Source organism: Scylla paramamosain, chromosome 23 (genome assembly GCF_035594125.1).
Source record: "Scylla paramamosain isolate STU-SP2022 chromosome 23, ASM3559412v1, whole genome shotgun sequence".
NCBI classification, from domain to species: Eukaryota; Metazoa; Arthropoda; class Malacostraca; order Decapoda; family Portunidae; genus Scylla; species Scylla paramamosain.
Window position 1 is genome coordinate 19,152,723 of NC_087173.1, and position 17,500 is coordinate 19,170,222.

General features: G+C 37.5%; 1 long non-coding RNA gene across 2 annotated transcripts in view; it reads left to right on the forward strand.

The window, feature by feature from the left end:
- Nucleotides 1-17,500, forward strand: part of LOC135112350 (uncharacterized) — a 53,403-nt gene that overhangs the window by 34,053 nt on the left and 1,850 nt on the right. For both annotated transcript variants that reach the window (XR_010274290.1, XR_010274289.1), the window contains exon 2: nucleotides 13,836-13,945. This is a non-coding gene — a long non-coding RNA (uncharacterized LOC135112350). The remainder of the gene's footprint in view (nucleotides 1-13,835; nucleotides 13,946-17,500) is intronic.

The following is a 17,500-nucleotide window of genomic DNA, read 5'->3' on the forward strand; positions in this document are numbered from 1 at the left end:
GGGAGGGAGGATGAGAAAAGTCCTCTCAGTAATGCCGCTACCAAGAAGATAATAACAGGATGTTTTTAAAAAGTTGGTGAGTTTAGTGTTTTAATAGACTCGGGAGCTTCAATATATTACAGATTCGAGTGAGGAAATAGCGTGACATGACATAACATCACGTTTTTAGGTTGCAAGGATTACATTATTACTGCCTTGTCAGTAATATTTTCATCTTTTTTCTCCTCGTTGCTTCAATAGAATCTTGTGCTAAACGAAAAAGAAGTAATATCAAAGCGAGGATTGACGAAAAGAATCATTAATGGCCAACAGTAATGATATAAAAGTATAGATAAAGTTAAGAAAATCTAACCTAAATTAAGCTTACGTAATTTAACCTAACCTAAATTAAACCAAACAAAACTGGGACTGCCGCGTATAGGCCTGATGGCTTCTTATAGCTTCCCTTATTTTCTTATGTTCTCATCTAGACTAACCTAACTTAACCTAACCAAACCTAACCTAACTTTACCTAACCTAATCTAACCTAACCTAATCTAACTTAACCTTACCTCACCTAACCTAACCAAACCTAACCTAACTTAATCTAACTTAACCTAACCTAATCTAACTTAACCTAACCTAATCTAACCTTAACCCAAACTAAACTAAACTAAACTAAACTAAATTAAACTAACCTAACTTAATCTAATCTAACAACCAGACCTAACCTAAAGAAAATAAGGAAAAAATAAATAAAAACGAGGATTAACAAAGGCAGTAATGGTGAACAGAATTTAATACAGATGCAGATGAAGCACCGCCGGTAAAGCTTTGCCGTTTCGAAGCGCTGCCGGTATGAAGCTTCCTAATGGCGCGCTCAAACTGTTTTTGTTGGCGAGCTTCATTGATTCACAGGTGCGTCAGGTGAAGGGGACTAATTGAGGCTGTGACAGGTGGACTGGCTGGATTAAGAGCGACTGAACTGGTTAACTGACTGATTGATTGACTTACCTAACCTACTGACTGACTGTCTGATGGATAAGAGGGACTGAACTGACTGACTGACAGAGACTCAACTAAATTATTAAACTGGTTGACTGACAGGTACTTGACTGATCTATTGACTGACTGACTGACTGGGTGACGGATTTAGTGACTCGTGACTGATTTAATGGTTGACTGTAAACTTGGTGACCTTCCTGATTGTTACTGAATTAATAGGACAATTGAAGTAGTGACTGTCTGACCTGACTGACCGACTGGCTGACTAGTTAATGAGCTTACCTTACTGACCAATTAGCTACTGACTGGAGTGGTGAGTGCCTAGCTGTGAAATGACTAACTGACTGATCAATAAACTTACTGAACGAGTGAGTGAGTGAGTGAGTGAGTGAGTGAGTGAAGGAGTGTCCGATTGACTGACTGACTGACTGACTGATTAACTACTAAATTACACTCACTAACTCAGTAATTTATTCACACATTCACTGACCTTCACTCGCTCACTCACTCGCTCACACGCCTCGCATCCTCACGTCCCTCATGGAATTGTTTCCTGACGCGACAAACCTCATGAATATATGCAGGAGAGAGAGAGAGAGAGAGAGAGAGAGAGAGAGAGAGAGAGAGAGAGAGAGAGAGAGAGAGAGAGAGAGATTACGCTGGAAAAAATAATATAATTCCACTAACCACAAGAGAGAGAGAGAGAGAGAGAGAGAGAGAGAGAGAGAGAGAGAGAGAGAGAGAGAGAGAGAGAGAGAGAGAGAGATACTAAAAGCCAAAACAAGACAACAACTAATGGGTTTAAGGGAACACAGATAGTACAAATAGAGGTCAGCGAGGAGGAGGCAAGGAAGAAACCACTTGGCGATCGGGCGAGAAAGCGACACGACGAACCACTTAGGCGCTAATGTCCCCCTCGACTGTCGCCTCCCCGGTGCTCGCGCGCAGACCATTCAGTGTTTAGTCAGGGAACGATGGGAGAGGTTTGTGAGGTAAGGAGCGAAAGAGCACTGACGATGGCTTGGCTTGGCTTGGCTTGGTTGGGTTTGGTGAATGATTTAGAGGGGGAGGGGAGAGAGAAATGGGGTAAGGGAGACATAGAGGGAAGGGAAAGAGAGAGAGAGAGAGAGAGAGATGGGGATGTTGACTTGTGTCTCTCGTAAGGGAAGAAAAGAAAAAAATAATTAAAGGATAGAAGCAAAGATAACTTAGAGAAAAGTAGGGCAGAAAATTGGCAACGAAAATAAAAGGTTTGCAAAATGAGAGAGAGAGAGAGAGAGAGAGAGAGAGAGAGAGAGAGAGAGAGAGAGAGAGAGAGAGAGAGAGAGAACAGAGGTGTACACTCTATGTTATCTTTACTCATCTTTACTGCCTGAGTCACTACGCTGTGCAAGGAGGAGAAGAAGGAGGAGGCACAGCAACGGCTCTTGTTAACCTCCTTGGCCAAGTAATGCTAGTCAGCTTGACGATACACCTGTGACGCAACGCGGAAAACACGACACTTGAGCACCTGTTGGCCAATGTGCAGAGAGAGAGAGAGAGAGAGAGAGAGAGAGAGAGAGAGAGAGAGAGAGAGAGAGAGACAGTGACAAAAAGACAAAAAAAAAAGGCGGACGAACGGACAGACAGATGGACAGACAGAGACAGACAGACGGACGTATAGGGAAACCAAAAGACAGATTGACAGAAACAAACAGGCAGGCAGACAGGTGCACTTTCATACATACATACATACATACATACATACAGAAAAGCTCGTATTTCATTTCATTTTTTTTTTTGTTATTTTTTAGTTATGTAGGAAGGAACCAGAGAGAGAGAGAGAGAGAGAGAGAGAGAGAGAGAGAGAGAGAGAGAGAGAGAGAGAGAGAGAGCAGGGTGTTCACAAGCAACTTAATACTTATTCTCCCTCCACGTGACTCCACCAGTTGCTTCTCCCTCCCTCTCCCCCTCCACTTCTCTCCCTCTCCTACTCTCCACCTCTCTCCTTCCCTCCTATCCCCTTCCTTCTCTCCCCCTGTCTCTCCCTCTTCTCGCCCGCTTCCCTCCTCCACCATTCCTCTCTCCCCTTCCCTCCTTTCCTCCTCCACTCTTTCCTCCTCCCCCCTTCCTTTCTCTCCCCTTCCTCCCTCTTCTTTGTACTCTACCTTGTCTTTATCCTTTTCTCTTATGTCTTCTCTCTCGTTTCTCAGTTATTTGTCTTCTTGCCATTTTCTCTCTCTCTCTCTCTCTCTCTCTCTCTCTCTCTCTCTCTCTCTCTCTCTCTCTCTCTCTCTCTCTCTCCTCTTCTTGTCCCTCTTTCTCCTTACCCTCTTCTTCCTTCATCCTCCTCCTCTTTCATTGCTTACCTCTTCCCTCTTCTTCCTCTTCCCTCCTCTTCTTCCTCCTCTTTCTTCTCTTCCTTCCTTCTCATCTTTTCTCCTCATTCCTTGCCCTCCTCTTTTCCATGTCTTGTTCGTCTTTCTTTCTCTCCTCCTCCTCCTCCTCCTCCTCCTCCTCCTCCTCCTCCTCCTCCTTCTCCTTCTGTTTGCATGTTCTCATTGATAATTAATTTCGGAAAAGTAAAAAAAAATATATATAAAACTTACTTTTCCTGCGGGATTACCTTTATTAAAAATGAAGAAAAATAAGCAATGATGAAAGGATGCATGGAACGAAATAGCTTTCAGTCGTTTGGTCTAATTTATAATATGCTTCTGGTAAGTTTCTTGTGGTAAAATTAATCTCATTGGCTTATGCTGGAGAGAAGGAAGGAGGAAAAAAGAAATAATTAGGTTCGTGATATGATTTGCTGGGGAATATGAGATTGCATTGTGGGTAACGTAGTACTGCTGGAATAGTGACTGTAATGGCTTTGTGTGGTGGTTTATTTATTTATTTATTTGTTTGTTTGTTTGTTTAGTTTTTTTTTTTTTGTGATGAAAATTTGAAATATATGCCATTTTTTTCTTATTTTTCACGAATCAAAGGAACGATGAATGATTTTTCCTTTTTATTTTTTTTCGAGTGTTATTTATTTATTTATTTATTTATTTATTTATTTGTTTGTTTATTCTTTTATTTTTTGTGATGAAAATTTTGAAATGTATGCAATTTTTTTCTAATTTTTCACGATTCAAAGGAATGATGAATATTTTTTTTTATTTTTTTTTCAAGTGAAAGAAATATGGTATAGATATATTTACTTTTTCTTTTTTTTCAGGTCATAGGAATACGTGTATGTTTTCTTCCTTTTCTTCCTTTATTTTTCTACTTTTCTTCCTTTATATTTTTCAAGTCAAAGAAATAACGTACGTATATATTTTCCTTTTCCTTTATTTTTTTCCGTTCTTTATTTTTTCGAGTCAAAGGAATAACGTATCGACTTTTCTTCATTTTCTTCCTTTATTTTCTCCTTTTTTTCCTTTACTTTTTTTGAGTCAAAGAAATAACATGTATATATATATATTTTTTTTTCTTTTCTTTCTTTTCTTCTTTTTTTTTCAAATTGAAGAGATAACGTGCAGAATCAAAGGGATAACGTGCAGAGTAATATTGAGCACTGAGCTACGTTAGGATGAAAAATGGATTATGTGTGTGTGTTTCTCTTTTGTGGCGAATAGCTAAAAACTCTGCTCGTAATCTGTTATTTTGTGTTCTATAGACCTCTTTTGTGAATCAAGCGGTTTAAAAGGAAAGAATATGGTTGAGTATTGCCTAAACAACGATGGAGATTGCTTGTGTTGTCCTGTTTTTGATTTTCTTTTGTGGCGAAAATTTTTAAAGTGTTCGTATTCGTGCATTTTCTTTTCTGTACTTTTTTTTTTTTTTAATCAAGCGGGTGAAAATGACAATAAATTTCAGTAATGCCAAAACAACGATGGAAACTCCTTATGTGCTGTTCTGTTTGTGTATCTCTTTTGTGGCGAAAATTTTTAAAGTGTGTTCGTATTGGTGCTTTTTTCTTTTCTGTACTTTTCTTCTTTTTTTTTTTTTTTTTCTAATCAAGCGGTTTAAAATGACAATAAATTTCAGTAATGCCAAAATAACGATGTAAACTGCTTATGTGCTGTTCTGTTTGTGTATCTCTTTTGTGGCGAAAGTTTAAAAAGTCGTACGTATTGTTATATTTTCTCCTTTTCTCTACTTCCTTTTTGGTGAATAAAGGACAGTAAACGGTTAAGTAAAATCAAAATGACTTTTTTTTTTTTTTGCGTGTGTGTGGCGAAAGTTTAAAAAGTGTGCACGCATTCTTTTACTTTCTCGTTTTCTGTACTTTTTTTTTTTTTTGAGGGGGTAGTGAATGAATTGGTTTAAAAGAATAGAATAAAGTTAGATAATGTCAAAAAAGAGATGGAAGTTACTTACGTGTTGTGTTGCTTGTGTTTCTCTTCCTGGCGAAAATTTTATGAGTAATTCTCTTTATTTTATTTTATTTACTTTTTTGGGGGGAATTGAAGGGACACCTGGACAGAAATTACCAACAAAACAGCAACTAAGGTGGCGTATGTCTTTATTTTTTGCTCCTTTCCCTGACGAAAATTAGAAAAATGTGTAGGTCTTACTATTCATACTCTCTTTCTTTAATCAAGCAAACTGAAACGACAAAATGGAGTTAAAATGATGTCAAAGTAACGACCGATATTGTTTACTGTATCTTGTTCTGTTTGTGTTTCTCTTAGTGTTGAATAGTTTCGTCGAGCTTGTCTCATTTTAGTTTTCTTTATTTTTCATATCTGACGAATCAAAATTACTAAGTGATAAAATACACTTCCTACCAAAATAAGAAGAAAAGTGGCGCTTGTGTCGCTTTATTGAGTGTTAAGCCCCTGAAATTTGTACTTTTTCTTCGAAGCGAGGGAATTACAAGGACAGAATATGATTAACTTCTGCCTAAACACCTGCCGGGATTGTCTTTTGTGTTGCCCCGTTTGTGTTGCTTTGTTGAGTGTTTAGCACCTGAAATTTGCACTTTTTTTTCTTTCGGCGAAGGGAGGGAATTAGGATTTACCTGCTGCCTGAACACCTGCTGAAGTGGCCTGCGTGTTCCCCTGCTTGTGTCTCCCTCGCTGACGAAAACCTGAGGGGAGGACAACAGAGAAGTCTTTTATCCTCTTTTTCTTACATTCTCTTTACTTTTTTGGGCGATACGGAGGGATTATGTGGCAGTGAGGGATGAAGCTGCCAGGAAAGGACGCAATTCTGTGGCGATTAGGCATTTTGCTAGCACGTTTAAGCCAAAATGTGTAGGAATGTTTAGCTTCCGTTGTGTTATGGAGAAGGTTAAGTCTTTGTAAGGCAATGCGGAACAAGTACAGTGTTTGAAAGAGTATTTTAGCTTTTAATTTCCGTAGCATTATGGAGAAGAGATTCAGAGGTTTTAGTCTTCATAAGTTATGGTTGAAAATGTACTAAAGTTTTTAGTTTTTTTTCTGAGTTAAGGAAAAGTCTCAGTGGTTTTCGCCTTTACGTTCTAGAGAATACGTAAGTCAGGTGTTTGAAAGTGTACGAGAGTTTTACGTAATGTGTTTAAGCAAGTGATTATATAAAGCAGGGCAGGCTGGACTCCTTTGACTCAATAGAAGAAGGCGAGTGCTCATTCCGAATGGTTAAAAAAAGTTCCGAGGTACATTTTGGAGTCTGAAAAATTTGAAGGTGCTTTTCAGAATATGAAAAGCCAGGGAAGGGACTGTTTTGAATTTTTTAAAGGGCAGTGGAGGGGTCTTTTATTTTTTTGGGGTGTAACTGGAAATATATAGATATATATATTTTTTTGTATGATAAAAAAAAAATGTTTGGAGATGTATTTTGGATTGTAAAAAAAAGTGAAAGGCACATTTTAAAAATGTTGAGTATATATATATATATATATATATATATATATATATATATATATATATATATATATATATATATATATATATATATATATATATATATATTGGAGGGCTGGTAATGTTTTATTTAATAACAATGGAAAGGTAGTGGATGCATTTCCGATTATAAAAGTGGGAAATATCTTTTTATTTTGAATTGGCGATTAGATATTTTTACATTCAAAGGAAGGTAAAGGGAAGCTTGTTGAATGATGGAAAGTCAACAGATGCATTTTGGATCATGAAAAAAAAACAGTGCTTTTTTGAATGACATAAGGGAAAAGTGGACGCATATTTTGGACAACAAGTGAATAAATATTTTGGCATTTAAAAGGAGATAAGGAAAGTTTTTTGACTGATGAAAAAAGTTACATGTATTTTAGATCACGGGAAAAAAAGAAAAAAAAAGCAGAAGGGGCTTTTTCACTAACATAAAGGAGAAGTTGATCCATATTTTGGAGAGTAGGCGATTAGATATTTTTACATCTATAGAGAAGTTAAGAAAGCTTTTTGACTGATAAAAAAAAAAAAACAATATGCATTTTAAATCTCGAAAGAACAAAAGACGTATATTTTTTTTTTTATTATATAAAAGAGAACTGAATACATATTTGGCTTCTTGAAGCTTCCCTTATTTTCTTACGTTCTTACGATAGCCAACAACTCTTAATGTCAGAAGCTCTGTACAAAACACTTAAACGCACCGACAGGAGAGAAAGATGCAATTAAAACATTAGATCTTTTAGCTCGTTTTTTGGGGATTGGTATCTCAGTGAATCCTTTCGTATATTTGTATCTAGTTGGCCAAAGCAAGTACCACACTTACATGAAAGATAGTAACATGCAGAGGAGGCTGTGGAACAAAAAAAATCGTTTCAGAATCGTGTGTGGTTCAAGGATGGTGTGTCGAATAGGAAAGAGTTAAGATGGGAGCATTAAAGTATATCCACAACCAAATCCATCAACGTTTTCAATACACCTTGGCATTTCTATCTTGTATAATGTGCAGAGTAGACTGTAGAACGAAGATAGACGTTTCAAGAATGGTTTGTGACTCAAGAACAGGAAAGAAGAGGGAAAGGCTAAAGAGAAGACTATCAAATCACTTACAGAACTAAATCCCAACACTTCCAGGAATCTTTTACAAAATTTAAAGGGCGTAGCAATTATCCTTGTTTTTTCTTGTATATTTTTTTTTTCTGGCTTTTACCCTGCGTCCCTCTCTTGCTGGAAAAATGGTGCTGGTGGTGTCTATGGTGTTGCGTGGGAGGTGGATGAGTGGGAGAGGATGAGAGGATGTGGGTGTTACTGGAATGAGGCACTGGAATTTTTATGAGGTACTTGGTGGTGGTGGTGGTGGTGGTGGTGGTGGTGGTGTTGGTGTTGGTGGTGGTGGTGATGGTGGTAGTGGTGGTGTTTGTATTTATTATTCACGAGTCCTGCTAAGATAACTTGGAATAAATAATTGATGGTAATTTAGCCAGTGTGGGGAGGAGAGGGAGGAGGAGGAGGAGGAGGAGGAGGAGGAGGAGATAGTCATTGCCTTGAAGATAGTAATGATGGTGGTGGTGGTGGTGATGGTGATGATGATGTAATGATAATAAGGATGATAATGATATTGTCGATGATGGTGATGATGATAAGGATGATGATGATTGATTGTGCATTTGTAATTGAAAGTACTGATCAGTGAGGGAGAGAAATGACTAGATGAGAAAAATGTAACTTAAATCTCTAGCAAAATATATAAAAAGTAAGTTGGAAGTTATTTTTATTGGATTATATTTTTTTGGATTATCTAAAGGAGGTGGAATATTATTTTATTACGAAAATATTAGTTTTTTTTTTCATTAGATAAAAAAAAAGTGGAAAGTGTATTTTTAATAATTTTAATTGTTTTTTTTTTCATTATGAAGATAAGAAAGAAGGACGCGAAATGTTATTTGTATTATAGGCAGAGAAGCAGTGGTGTATTTACCTGCTTATCTATTTCCTTATTTATTTATGTGTCTGGAATACATAAAGGAGGTAAATGTTTCTTGAATTATATGAAGAAAAGTAATTACGTTTTTTTTTTTATTTACTTTTGAAAGAACGGTGGTATTTAATCAGCTTATTTATTTACACCTTTATCTATTTATCTGGAATATATAAAGGAGATAGATTTTTTTTATTAAATGAAAAAAAGTAGTTATGTTTTTTCTTTTACTTTTGAATTACTGGATTGTGAAAACAGGATGAAAGGTTCTGAAAAAAAAAAGTTAATTTCTTTTATTTAGGTTTGCATATTAGTATTTTCCCTTTGGAGTTTTACCTGTGGCGGGCAGAAAAGTGAACGTTGTGTGGCAAATAAGTATCGCTATTATTACTTCTTTATTTCTCATGCATGTTGATATTTGGTGCATTTTCTTGTAATTCAAAATCTCAAAAAATTCTCTCGTATAAGAAGCTAAACACAATTTTTTTTTCTTTTCTTCTGTTTCTTTTTCTCTTGCCAGCCTTTATTTATTCATTTCCTTTCTTGCGTGTTCATTCATGTGCTCCTCGTCCTCGCCCTCGTGCTCCTAATCCTCGTCCTTGACTTACTTCGTCTCCTTCGTTCTTCTCTTCTCATCTTATCGTGGTTTATCTTTTTCATTTATTTTTTTATCAGTTTTCGTCTTCGTCTTTGCCATTTTCGTCATCATCATTGTTGTCCTTGGAAATGCTGTCGTTGCTGTTCTCCTCCTCCTCCTCCTCCTCCTCCTCCTCCTCCTCCTCCTCAAACCACCAATTTCAATTTTCACACAATACCTCTACATTGCCCTTCATTTCTTACTTTCATCTCAACTCAGACTCGAGGAAGTAGTGGATGGGGAGGAGCCTTCGTCTCTTATATCTTACTTCTCTCACTTTACTAGATCATATAGTCCACACAAACAAACCTGAAAGAACCAACGTATCTGCTGGTGTTTGTTCTTCCTTTGTGTTCCTCGTCTCCTCGTCCTCATCCCCGTCTGTGATTGTGTATCTTGCAGTCTTCCGTTGTTCCTCCTCGTCTTCCACTTGTATCTCTGTGTTTGTTCCTTGTCCTGTTGTTCTCCTCCTCGTCTCCTTATCCTCGTCGCCTAGTTGTCCTCCACGTGTTCCTCCTCCTGTAGTCCTGGTCCTCGTGCCCTCGTGTCCTCGTGTTCTCGTCCTCCTGGTGGCTAAACTTCAGAAACTCGGCCAGTTCGTGTTGCAGCTTGATGGATGAGGCTCATTCTCTCGTTTGCTCATTGATTCCTCCTCCTCCTCTTCCTCCTCTTTCTGTTTCTCCTCTTCCTCCTCACTTTCTTCCTTTTCTTCTTCCTCTCGTTCCTCTTCTTGTTTTTTCTTCTTGTTCTTCATCAAGATTTTTTTCCTTTATAGATTTTTTTATTTATTTCCACTTCTCTTTTTTTTTTAGTCTCCTCCTCCTCCTCCTCCTCCTCCTCCTCCTCCTCCTCCTCCTCCTCCTCCTCCTCCTCCTCCTCTTCCTCTTCCTCTTCCTCTAGACAGACGTTAAGAGCGTATCACTGGAGTCCGTTGTGGCGGGAAGGGGAGGGGGGAAGGGAAAGGGTTAGGGGAAGGGGGGGAGGAGATGATAGGAAGCTAGGATGAAAAGTATAATCATAGTGGGGAGGAGGAGGAGGAGGAGGAGGAGGAGGAGGAGGAGGAGGAGGTAGCCATTGTCTGTGTTGGTAAGATGACAACTGCTTATTTTGTTTGTTTATTTATTTATTTATTTGTTTGTTATTACTCTTATTCATTTATTCATTTTCTTTAAATGTTTCGCTCCATTTCATAACCTTCACTTCATATTCTATCAGTTCATTGTTTTTTTCTCCCTTTTTATTGTTCCCATCTTCATTTTGTTCATATATATATCACACTATTTTTGTTCATCTTTTTTCTCCAATATATTCCTTCGTTTCGTCCAGTCTTTCTTTTTTATTGTATTTTATTAACTCTGTTTATTTGTTCATTTATTTTCATACTTCGTAGTCGAGCTCTGTTTCCAGTTTTCCTTCATTAACAGAGATTTCCCTCCCCCCCATGTGTTCCTTTATTCTGTGTCCAATGTACCTTCTCTTCTTGTGATAATTTACGTACGTGCTGTGTATTATACTTTTTCTTCTAATTTTTTTTATTATTTTCTTGGCAGTTTTTTTCTATTTTTTTCACTGTTTTCTTTTCCATTTTTTTTTTCTCTTCCACTGTTCTTTTCCATTTTCCCATTTTTTTCATTTTTCTTTTCCATTTTTTCCACTTTTTTACACTCCATGTTTTTTTCTTTTCAAATTTTCCTATTTTTCCATTATTTTTTTTCATATTTCTTTCCTATTTTCTTTCCCAGTTTTTTTCTCTTCCATTTTTCTTTCCAAATTTTCGCAACATTATTTTTTTTCCATTTTTTCCCAATATCTCCGTAATTTCCCACACCCCCCTTTTTTTTTTTTATCCAATATATCTTTTCTTTGACACACACACTACCATACTTGAGCTCCCCCTTTCGCCTCCCTCCTGCAGCAGACCCAGAGGGGGAGAGAGCAAGGAGTGGAGCGGTGTAGACTTGCTCTCTCTTATTGCAGCTCAGAACTGGATCCGTACGGCGTCTTTTCCATTGAAGGAATCTCATTTTGGCATCGTATCGCTTTTTCCAGAGAGAGAGAGAGAGAGAGAGAGAGAGAGAGAGAGAGAGAGAGAGAGAGAGAATATCAGATAAGGAACAGATAAACAAGATGAGTAGAAGGATGAATATTGGAGGAAAAAGATGAATAGAACAATAAAGTACAAAGAAGTGAAGGATTAGAGAAACTTAATGATTTTTCATGTCTTTCATCTAAATGATTGTATTTTCTTTTATTTTATCTACTTTCATCTTTTTTTTTTATCTTTCATCTGAACTATTATTCTTCCCCCCTCTTCTTATTATATTTACGTTTGCCTCATCATTTATCATCATATATTTTTTTCATTGTCATTTAATCCGCTTTTATATCTTATCTTTAACTTTGCAGGCATCAACATTTTATTTATCTTTTTCTCTCCAATTATTCTCTTTATTTTTATCTCTTTTTTCTTTTTTTTTCTTTTTTTTCTTTTTTCTTTTCTTTTTTTTTTTTTTACCCGAACAAACAACAGTATCACTTTCCACCATTATAATTTTTACGTGCTTTTTTTTTATTTTTTTTTTCTTATCTCGTCTTCTGTCCAAGCGACCATTTTCACCAGCATTCTTTTATCAGCTGGTATCTTGCATCATCTAAAATTCTAAAAACATTCACATTTTCTCCTCACACAAACACGGACGGTGGACACTAACCAAAAAGATAAATAAAAAAATAAAAAATAAATAAATAAAAGAAATCCTCACAAATTAACCGGCAAACTTAATTCCAGCGTGTGGTTTGTTTTACATGTTTTAGCATATTCAGGCGCTTTGGTTACATGAGGCGCACCAACCCTGATAATAGCGCCAAGTAATTAGAGAGCAAGAGCACGAGCTGATGGGTGACCGTGAACCAGTGCTCGCTGTCCGCTGTGATGTAGAGAGACAGGGAGGAAAGACTTAGGGACACGAGCGGTGTGATTTTTGGATATGTTGCGTATTTCTCACTGCAGACACTCAGGCCCGTATTTAGAAACGCTTTGCTTTCTCTCCACGGGTGTTTTCCAAGGTCACAGAGATGATTAGCTTGCTTGTCAAGACTGTTTTTTTCTTTTAATAATGTAGAAATCTTTTTAGTCTGTCACTGCAACTGTAAAAGCATCCTTAAAATTCGTGTAACTTTAACTAAAGCCTTTTCAAAGCGCTTTGCTCTCTCACCACGACTATTTTCAAAGGCCACAGAGATAATTAAACGATTTCTCAAGACTGCTTTTTTTTTTTTTTCTTTTAGTAATGTAGAACTCTTTTTAGTCTGTCACAACTGTAAAAGCATCCTTAAAACTCGTGTAACTTCAACTAAAGCCTTTTGAAAATGCTTTGCTCCCTCATCACGACTATTTTCAAAGGCCACTGAGATAGTTAAGCGGTTTTTCAAGACTGTTTCTCCTTTTAACTATGTAGAAATCTTATTAGTCTTTCATTAGAACCGTAAAAAGGATCTTCAAAACCTGTGTAGCATAAACTGGAGGGTTTAGAAAGTAGCGGAGGTACGGCGCATTAGTATTTCAGAATAAAGTTCTTAGTTAAATCTTGGGGAGGTAGAGTTCAGCAAGGGATGAGGGAGGGAGGTGGGGTTTCCTGGTAGGAGGGGATGAGACGTGTGACTGCAGGGGACTGTGAACTTGTTAAAGGATGGGGAAGGAGTTGGGGATGGAAGATGAGGTGTAAGGATGGGGAGGAGTGGTGGGACGATGTGGGAGGGGAGATGTGGTTAGAAAGGGATGGAACAGATGTGACTGGAAGGGAATGGAAGAGAGATGTGCTGGAAGGGAAGAGAGAGATGTGGGAAGGAAATATTTGAGAGCGAGGATATAGTCGGGAGAAGATATGTGAGAATATCTAATGGGGAGAGGCTGGGAGAGACAGGGAGGGAGGGAGGGAGGAGGTACACGTGGGGTGGCAGCTGTGGGACTGGAGGGGAAGAGGCTGGGAGGAGGGGAGGTGTGAGTGCTGTCTGAGCGAGGCGGGGGTCGCGAGAGGCCGCTGGAAGCCTGGCATCTCTATACATAAATCAACATCCAGCATGTATTAGCTTACCCTTGTGTGGAAGCCGCCGCCTGGCAAGTGGAAATTATATAAGTGTGGGGGACTTGGGTAATCAGATTTAGTGATGACAGGAGGTGAGGCCCGGGGGAGAAAAGGGAGGAGGGGGAGGGGGCGAGGTAAGGTGAAAGGAGGTAAGTTAAAGGTGAGGAGGAGTGGAAGAAGAGGCTTTTAATGTGGCGTGGGAGTTCAGGTGTGTCTTTGTGTTGCCTGAATGGTACTCGCGTCGTAAATCACCGCTAATTGCTTTCCTCACCTGGGTCTTTTGTTTGTCTTCACAGGTGAGTTGGTGGCTCGTGAGTAACCCTTCAGGAGGCCCGCGCCCCTCGCAGGTAAGGGCGGGACATCTGACACTTCGACCCTTCGACCTTCCAACCTTCCATTCAGTCAGGTTTGTGTGTGTGTGTGTGTGTGTGTGTGTGTGAGCTTTCTATGCCCCTTTCTTATAAAAGTCTAATAAGTTTATTTTGAATGTTTTTTATATTTTTTATTAGTTTTTTTTTTACTAAAGTTTAAGTTCCTTGAGTTTAGAATCTTATTTTATTATGCAGTGTGTGTGTGTGTGTGTGTGTGTGTGTGTGTGTGTGTGTGTGTGTGTGTGTGTGTGTGTGTGTGTGTGTGTGTGTGTGTGTGTGTACTACGGGAACTTTCTACAGACCTTTCTTATAAAATTGCAATGAATTAAGTTTACGTTGAGTGCATTTCTAATCAATTTTCTTGATAAATTTAATTTTCTGGAGTTTAATTTTTACTTTATTATGCAGTGTGTGTGTGTGTGTGTGTGTGTGTGTGTGTGTGTGTGTGTGTGTGTGTGTGTGTGTGTGTGTGTGTGTGTGTGTGTGTGTGTGTGTGTATACGCAGGTATGTACTAGGAGAACTTTCTACAGACCTCTCTTATGAAATTTCTTTATAAGTTTAGTTTCCTGGAGTTTAATTCTTACTTTATCATGCACCTTTTCACCGATCATTCCAATCTGCAGCGTGTACGTGTGCAGGACTTTACACAGACCTGCCTCACATGAATTACGTCTATTCTGAGTGTTTTGTGGATTTTTATTTATTTATTTTTTCCATGAGTTTAATTTCTAGGAGCTTTTTTTTCTTTTTGTTTATTTATCTTATTTATTTTTTGTCATCGGTCATTGTAATCTGCAGTCCGTGGTATGTGGCAGGTATATAGATGGATTTTCTACAGAGTTACGTTTATCATAAGTATATTTGTAATTATTTTCGTTCCATGAGTTTAGTTTCCTGCCATTCAAATCTTACTTTACCTGCATTTTTCATTAGTCATTCCAGTTTGTAGTGTTATGTGTACAGTAGGAGTACATTTTTACAGATCATTCTTACAAGAGTCTGATGATAATGAGTACCCTTCACAACAATATGAGACAATTCACTGCACTAAAAGCAATGTATGTGATCTTTATAAGCATCTACAAGAAAGAAGGGAATAAAAAGGAATAGATTTAACAATTTCTACCCAGTTTAATGTTTAGAGATGGATGTAGAACGAAAAAAAAAAAAGATGGAGAGGTTAGTAATTAAATAAAAAATGTCAGATACAACATTTTTTTTAGTTCCAAAGTTTAAATTCATGGGGTTCAACTGCATTTTTTCACCGGTCATTGTAATCTGGCGGCAATCCATCCTGTAGCGTGCGTGGCGGCGTGGTGTTGGCAGCCGCGCCACAGCTTCCTTAATAACCTGTCCCTCAGTATGTAGTTGTGGCCTCACTGGCGCCCCAGGACTTTATAAATTTTCCAGTCTCCTGTCACCTCTGGATGGTGTTTAGAGCAAAGGGTTGTGGTTACTGTATGAGAGAGAGAGAGAGAGAGAGAGAGAGAGAGAGAGAGAGAGAGAGAGAGAGAGAGAGAGAGTTTTATCGAGCAGTGCATCCATGAGAAAGATTATTGTTTACGTTTTAAAATATTTCGCAGACAACCATGTAATGTAATAAATGGTTGAGTGTGACAAGACCTAAACAAGTATCACCACTTCCGTCTACTGTTATCTTAATCTTTACCTTCATCTTTATTCACAGTACGTCCCTTTTTTTTTTTATTTAATATCAGTGCTCAAGATAACTGTTTATTTATTTTATTATTTTTTTTTAGTAGTAACCTTTTTTTTTTTTTTATTTCAATACTCTTAGACAATTGTAGTGAGTGAATATAAGACTGAAGACATTAAAAGCTCTGAGTTTCACAAGCCTTCCCTTTGCTGTCAGTTCAGTCTTTCGAAATTATAATGTAAACTTCCAGCAGACCATTTTATTAAGCCTCATTTATTTTTTTTTTTTTTTATTGCGAAGCCAGACCAAGGGGGAAAATAGACTAGAACCAGACCATTTTGTTTATTTATTATTCATTTCACTGGGAAGACTGGCAAGGGGAAAAAAAATAACGAAAAAAGACGGGATATTTTTTAATGTTTTCGGAAGACCTGAAAAGAGGAAAAGGGAAAAAAATAGATATAAAAAAAAATACAGCATATGAAAAAAAAAAAAAAACATAAGGTATTTTAATGTTTTAGAAAGATCAGGGAAGAGCAAAAAAAAGGAAAATTGGACAAAAAAATACAGCTTATAATCCCACTCCCTTTCCCCTCTAAAAAAAATAAAAAAAAGAGAGAGAGATAGAGAGAAAGAAAAAAAACAAGTATAAGATCCAAAAGAAAGATCAGTTTAGCTATTAAGGCGTTTTGATGCTCCTCTCTTGAGACGACCGAAGGAGAACCCACAGCAGGCAAAGGGTTCAGAACACAAGCTCTCTTCACGTCACTTGAGGCAGTCACCAGGAAGATAAAACATTGGAATCTGAAGCCCGGAGTCAAGATGAAAGGCAGGAATGTACGTGTTGATATGTGAAGGAGGCAAGTCAAGGGCGTAAAAATAAGGAAGAGGGGAAGTCCTGTTAATCTGCCGCTCCTTAAGAAAAAAAAGGTGAAAAAAATAGTAACTAGTCTAGAATTATCTCATCTCATAACACTTTTGTCTCTCTCGACCTCCATCCATGAAAATAATAATAATAAACTAGTAAGATAAGAAAAATACGAGTCAGAGTGTTCATATATGTATTGAATTTTTCCTCCTGTAGCAGTTCAAGTCCTAGGAAGAAGGAAAACGGAAACAGACAGAGAGCGCCAGTCTTGCAAGAGAAAGAAATGAAAGAGTGAAGGCACTGGTCAATTCTTGCATTTGTAATATGGACGGAATAAGGATCGATGGGAGAAAGTAACCTCACGATTTTACTTCGCTTTTGAACTGTCTTCTTTAGGGACTGACACCTCGAGTTGGCTTTTTATGTAATCAGTTTTGTTGCCCTTGGTCAGAAATCCTCTTAGATAAAAAAAAAAAATGTATATACATAGATGCTAGCCTGCTGAACACAAATATTTCAGCATTAGATTAAAAAAAAAGTAAAACTACTAAAAAGTATAACAAATATTTCAGTATTCGACAAGAAAAGAATGTGTAACTGCTAGTCTGTAAAACGCAAAAGATATTTCAACGTTATATAAAAAAAAGGTATAACTCCTAGTCTTGAAAACGCAAATATTTCAACGTTAGATATAAAATGGTTAACTTCTAGTCTGGAAAACACAAATATTTCATCGTTTCGCTTCAAGATTTCCAAAAAGTCCTTCGAAAGTAAGACAGGACTTTTGAGTTTCTTGTTCGAGTACAAATCAAATTTCTTATAACAATTCCTCCATGACTTCTGTGGTATTCGAACATTCAAAAGTAAGCACATAAGTTCCCTTGGTATTGCTCCACTTGTTCTCTGTCCAATTGTTCTCGAGAAAGGAAAGATGTGGTTTTGTTTGCATTTTGTCTCCAGATATCCAAGAAGCCTCTCTTCTGTTACTGTTGAGGGAGGTACATGACAAAAGAGATAAATGGTATATGAAAGACAGCAACCTATAATGCAATTTAAAGACCAGC